This window comes from Papaver somniferum, chromosome 3, assembly GCF_003573695.1.
Source record: "Papaver somniferum cultivar HN1 chromosome 3, ASM357369v1, whole genome shotgun sequence".
Taxonomy (NCBI): Eukaryota; Viridiplantae; Streptophyta; class Magnoliopsida; order Ranunculales; family Papaveraceae; genus Papaver; species Papaver somniferum.
Window position 1 is genome coordinate 212,442,625 of NC_039360.1, and position 6,696 is coordinate 212,449,320.

The following is a 6,696-nucleotide window of genomic DNA, read 5'->3' on the forward strand; positions in this document are numbered from 1 at the left end:
GGGGAGTTTGTACCAAGAACAGAATTTTTGAAGAGGTCACCATTGAAGAAAAAGTCAGTATTGAAGTGAAAAGCAAACAAGGCAGAAGAGGATGGGAAGCAACCAGGAAGCAAGGTAAGAAGAATCAAGGAAAGGACAACATGTAATCAAAGGACAACCAGTGTACTACTCAAAGATTGTGAGCTAGGGAAGCAGAAGAAGCAAAAAGACAAGCCTGATGAGAATAAAGTTGAAGAAGAAAATCCCCGTACTTCTACTGGCTTGCCGTTCAGAAAATTACCTCCGCTGGAAACAATGGAATGCTTTCAAGATTACAAGGATACAATAGAACCAGCCATGATGGAAGTACTGAAGACATACTTTGAGAATGCCAACAGCCTGTAAGTACATCAAAATTACCTTTATGCTTGTTTGCATAATATGTCATGCAACTCCCAATGTTTAATGCATGGTTAGTTATGCATTGTTTAAAATATCTACATCACATGTTATGCAGCTCCAATGTTTAATGATGTTCAGTTATGCAAAAAATGTTGTTATATTTATTATGCTTGTTTAAGAAATCAATGCATTACAGGTTATGCTTCTGATGAAATAAATGCATAACAAGTTATGCTTAAAAAAACCCATGCATAACACAACCCTCTAGTTTATGGTTCTGCCGCATGTCACTTGAATAAAACATCTCACCAATTGTGTCTTATGTCATCTGCAGAAATTCGGCTTGGAGTATCAGAGAAGGAGAAGACCCGTACTTGTGGGATATTCGGATTCACGAAGATATAATAAGGAAGATAATGAACAACGAATACTTAGAAGACCAAGTAGTACGCTACTACAGTTATAGGTTGTTCAAGAAGCGGGAAAATGAAAAGATGGCTGATAGTGTTGAACATAGGTATGCAGAGTCTGCATTCATGATGCCAGATGCTTGGGTAAGTCAAGAAAATAAAATTATTTTGCTGCATAACAAGTCATTCCTGCATATTATCTTATGCCCATATATTTACTTCAGCATAAAATGTTATGCAACTCGATTGAACTGCATAACAAGTTATTCAGCATTGTTTTCTACACCTGTTGTGCACCCTTTCAATTGCATCCACTAACTTTTTTTTCCTAAAAAATATTTCTTTTGCAGTTCTTTTTTAAAACAAAGGAGAAAGATGGGATTGCCAAATTTGTTGGAGAATTCATCTTGAATCTCCCTATTGAAGTTGAGAGAATGTTCATTCCAATGAACTATATGACAAAGGAAAACCCTGCTGGTACACATTGGACATTGTTAGAGTATGACTTTTCAGAGGGTGAGTGGAACTACTATCACAGTGTTGAAGGCTATAAATCTAACTGCAAGAAACAAGCTCTCATAATGGCAAAGGCTTGTATGCCGTATTTGATCCAAAGATATGATGAACTGAATCTATCACCACAAATCGTGGATATAAAGCGGGAACCGCTTGTATACAAGGATATTTTTTACCAAGATTGTTCCTGAACAAGGTCATCACCCCGACTGCCTCATATTTGTATGCTATTATATGAAGATGAGCATGAAGTCTCAAGTCAGGAACAAATGGCTGAAGTTGGGAAAGGAAGATGCAGTAGAAAAAGCCAACAAGAAAATAGTAAGTCTGGTATTGAAAATGCTGACGGATCTTAGAAACAGTTGGGCGATAGATGCCAATGAAGACATCTGGGATGATATTGCGTGTCAATGTGATGAAGATGAGCGTCAAATGTGAAGCTGTGCATAATAGAAAGGCTCAAACATAACTTTGTTTTAACAACCTGTGTGTTGTTGGTAGGTTGAGAAATTTAACTTGGGAGTGAAAACTAATGGGAAAGTAGTTAGTAGTTCTTGTCAGAACAACTTATGTTATCTTGTCGATGTTTATAAATATATTTATTATATATCAATGCTGGTTTCAGTGCTTCTATTTGCTGCAATATTATTTCATTTAACTGTACTATGATATAAATCTTACAAGGAAAATGAAGGAACAACAGGTTACATATAAACATCTAAATAACAAGTTATGCAACAAAATAAACCTGAATAACATGTTATTCCTAATAAAATAAATGTGCATGACTTGTTATGCAGACGCATGACTTGTTATGCAGATGCAGATGCATGAAGGAACCACATTTGCATGAGTCGTTATGACGCCATCTTTAAAAGAATAAATGCATAACAGATCGTGCATCGTCGAAAAACAATGCATAAGAGATTATGCATCTTCAAAACAATAACACATAATACGTTATGCATCATAAAAACTAATGCATAACAAGTTATGCATCATAAAAAACTAAAGCATAATCCATTATGCATTCAAGAATAAAAATGAAAACATTATCTGATAGAAGCAAAAAAAACACACAGTGAAAAAAAAAGTATTTTTCATAAAACCAATACAAAAAAGAAACTAAGTACAGAAAAAGTACTTGTTCATAAAAACTAATACAGAAACTAATGAAACAAAATAAACCTGAATAACATGTTATTCCTAATAAAATAAATGTGCATGACTTGTTATGCAGACGCATGACTTGTTATGCAGATGCAGATGCATGAAGGAACCACATTTGCATGAGTCGTTATGACGCCATCTTTAAAAGAATAAATGCATAACAGATCGTGCATCGTCGAAAAACAATACATAAGAGATTATGCATCTACAAAACAATAAAGCATAATACGTTATGCATCATAAAAAATAATGCATAACAAGTTATGCATCATCAAAAACTAAAGCATAATCCATTATGCATTTAAGAATAAAAATGAAAACATTATCTGATAGAAGCAGAAAAACACACAGTGCAAAAAAAAAGTATTTTTCATAAAACCAATACAGAAAAGAAACTAAGTACTGAAAAAGTGCTTGTTCATAAAAGCTAATACAGAAACTAATGAAAGAAAAATGAATAAGGTTCAAACATAAAAGTAATAGTCTGAAGAAACAAACAAGATAATTGCTCTTCTTTAACTTCCCTTAGGCTGCTTCGGCGGGCTTCGGAGGCTTCTTGTAACAGGTAGGATTCGTACATGTTTGCTTGTTATGATGACCAAGCTCAAAACAATTACCACAGCGAATAGCTCTCCTGGGCGGCTTCTCATATCTTATCAAATGCCTATTAGCTTGTGGTCTCCCTGGCGGCCTCCTAACATCAGGTACATCGATAATATCATTAACTTCATAAACTTCAGGCCTGTTATAGTTCGGAATAGGATGAATTGCATGACTGTAGGCATTATTGAAGTATGAAGTAGTGAAATAAGGTTCAACAAAATCATATGGATTAGAACCAGACATTGTTATTGATGCAAAAGCATGCACACATGGAAACCCATAGACGCGCCACCTCTGACAGGTACATGTCCTTGCCATAAGGTTAACACTATGAGAACTGTCCCCTCCTTACACTTCATAAACATGAGTATCGGACTGTATAACCAGCCAGGTTAAACCCCCATCAATAAGAGCCTTCATCTTATTTTCATTCTTCGGTGTGAGAATTGTTATGTAACTATTACCCGTATTCCGCCTTTCTGACATCATACTCATCACATCCTTCCTTATCTGATCCAGAAGAGCATTTGCAGGGAGCTTCTTGTGTACCTTCATCCAACTATTGAAGGATTCAGCAAGAGTAGAAGATGTCCTACCATACCTACAACCCTGGAAAAAGGCATTTGACCACTTCTCTGGAGGGATATCTTCAATATAGTCGGCAACCCAACCACAACCAAGACCCCTAATAGTAGCGATGGCAGTTTGGAAACCTTCGCGACTAAGAGCATAAGCAGCAGCTTGAAATGAATCAATAACTGCACCATACCTTTCGTCAGATGCATTAATAGATAAGTTCATCTTAAGATGATAATAGCAGAAACTATGGAAGGCTCCAGGAAAGTAAAATGGAATCGCTCTCTTTAATCCTTCTGCACGATCAGATAAAAATGTGATTGGCCTTTGATCATGATCAAGAACATTACTCAAATTCCTCATGAACCATTCCCAATTATCATTATCTTCACCAGGTACCAGGGCCATGGCTAGTGGGAAGAAGCCTGCACGGGAAAAAAAATATAAAATCAAGCCAGCGTCTACATGAAGTATGTGCAGCTAAAAAAATACATAATGGCTCATGCATCTAAACTAAACAATGCATAAGACATTATGCATCTAAAACAGAAATGATGCATAACCAGAAAAGTGAAAACAAATAATGCATAATGTCTTATGCATCTAAACTAAATGATGCATAAGACATTATGCATGTGCATAAAAAGGATGCATAAAATCAATAAGTGAAAACCATAATGCATAAGACATTATGCATCTAAACTAAATAATGCATAAGACATTATGCATCTAAACTAAACAATGCATAAGACATTATGCATCTAAAACAGAAATGATGCATAACCAGAAAAGTGGAAACACATAATGCATAATGTCTTATGCATCTAAACTAAATGATGCATAAGACATTATGCATGTGCATAAAAAAGGATGCATAAAATCAATAAGTGAAAACCATAATGCATAAGACATTATGCACCTAAAACAAAAAATGTATAATGTCTTATGCATATAAAACAGAAATGATGCATAACCAGAAAAGTGAAAACAATAATGCATAAGACATTATGAAGCAAAAATAAATAATGCATGAGACATTATGCACATATATAAAAAAGATGCATTATCAGAAAAATTACCATTTTCAGCATTGATAGCGGTTGCAGCCATGAGGCATCCTCTATATGTCCCTGTAAGAAAGGTAGCATCGACATAAACCATGGGGCGAAGGTAACGGTAACCATGGATGCATGCCTCGAAAGCAATAAAAAGACGCACAAACTTATTTGAAGGTGCCTCATCTTCTAATTCAGCTGAACTATCCTCGTTCACTTCATGTTCATCCGTTTGAACTTGAAAATCAATCCAACTCCCAGGATTTGTGCTGCGAATGGAATCTACATACCATGAAATATGCGAATACGACATGGCTTCATCACCAAATATATCCTCATACACTTTCTCTCTTCCGTTGTAAGCTTGGTAGTATTTCACATTGATCCCGTAGCTAGTTTTGAAAAACTTTTCCAAATCAGATGCTTTGAAACTCAGATCACTTCGGATTTCATCCTTGATCAGACTAGAAACAAATTTACTGCTGAGCCTGTAGAAAAGCCTTTCAGTTCCAACACCACAGGTATGACTGCTCTCATATTTCTTAACCTTAAGCATCCTGTTTTCAACATCAACAGCACAAACCTTATACTCCCAAGGGCAATTTTCTTTTGAGCATTTTGCATAGAACCTGCTAGGTTCATTCTTCTTATATACAAGAACACGCCCAGCTTTTAACTCGTGAAGATACGTACCTCTACTACACCTCCAAAAAACACTTTACCAACTTCACCAAGTAATTTATCCCAACCTTCAGTCCTAAGAACCTTGTTAACAGGCACAAAACCATCTTCAAGGAAATTCACCATAGCTTGTTCGGGTTCAGGTTCTATTACACGACTACTTGAAGCTCTACTACGACTTCTGGAAGAATTACAGACAACTTCGACAAGTAAATCAAAGCTCTTCTGACCTTTACAGTGGAAACGAGATACAAAACATTGAAGCAGAATATCAGAATCAACTCGCACAAACTTGCTTCCATCATTAAAGGAAAATCTGACATGATGCGGTAATAAACGAGTCCAGTTCTGGCAAACGGCTGTCTTCAAAGACTCCAAAGTTGTGTTGACATCAACAGGATGTGCTAAGAATTCACTGAAGTAGTGAATTAAAGCTAGTGCACTACCAACAGGCATTTTCACCCTGCAAAACACAAAAGAGAAAAAACCAAACATATCTATCCTGCATATTGCTTCACAAAAATTCTTACTAAAAATTAAAAGATCAAATCAACAACAACAAACAATCTACATTAACCATAATCAGATGAGAAATCAACAGGATATCAAAATCAATAACAGATAACAGATCAAAAATAAGAATGGAAAAACAAATCAAATAAAAAATCCAACAGAACAGAAGCAAAACCTAGTAAATTGGTATGTCAACATCGGAACATGAAATCGAAACATAAAATTTAATCGAAAAGATCTACATTGATGTTAACAAATTCAAAACCTAGAAAATAAACAAAAATTCAAAAACAAGCTTAAAAGATCTAAAAAACGATTCGAAAAACTAAATTAAGATTCGGAAACATAAAATAATAGATCCTAATCTTACAGAAACTAAAACATAGAATTGAATCAAGATTAAACAAAAATCAGAATCAAAGATTGGAATAAAAACAAACGAACCTGAAGCTTTGCTGAGTAAATTGAATCTCTCTCGGTAATCAAGGACAAGTGAGGCTAAAGCTTTACTGAGTAAATTGAATCTCTCTCGGTAATCTCTCTCGATAATCAATCTCTCGAAAATAAACAGGATATACTGAAACTGAAAGCGAGGCTAAACTGGGAAATAAAAAAGAAAATAAACGAATTTTGAAAACTCTGGGCCTGCAAATAATTTGTTGGCTGCTTTTGGGTGCGCCCGTGAGATTTTGTGAGGGTGGGTTTCACAGTAGGAAAATGTGTAAATCTTACAAGGAAAATGAAGGAACAACAGGTTACATATAAACATCTAAATAACAAGTTATGCAACA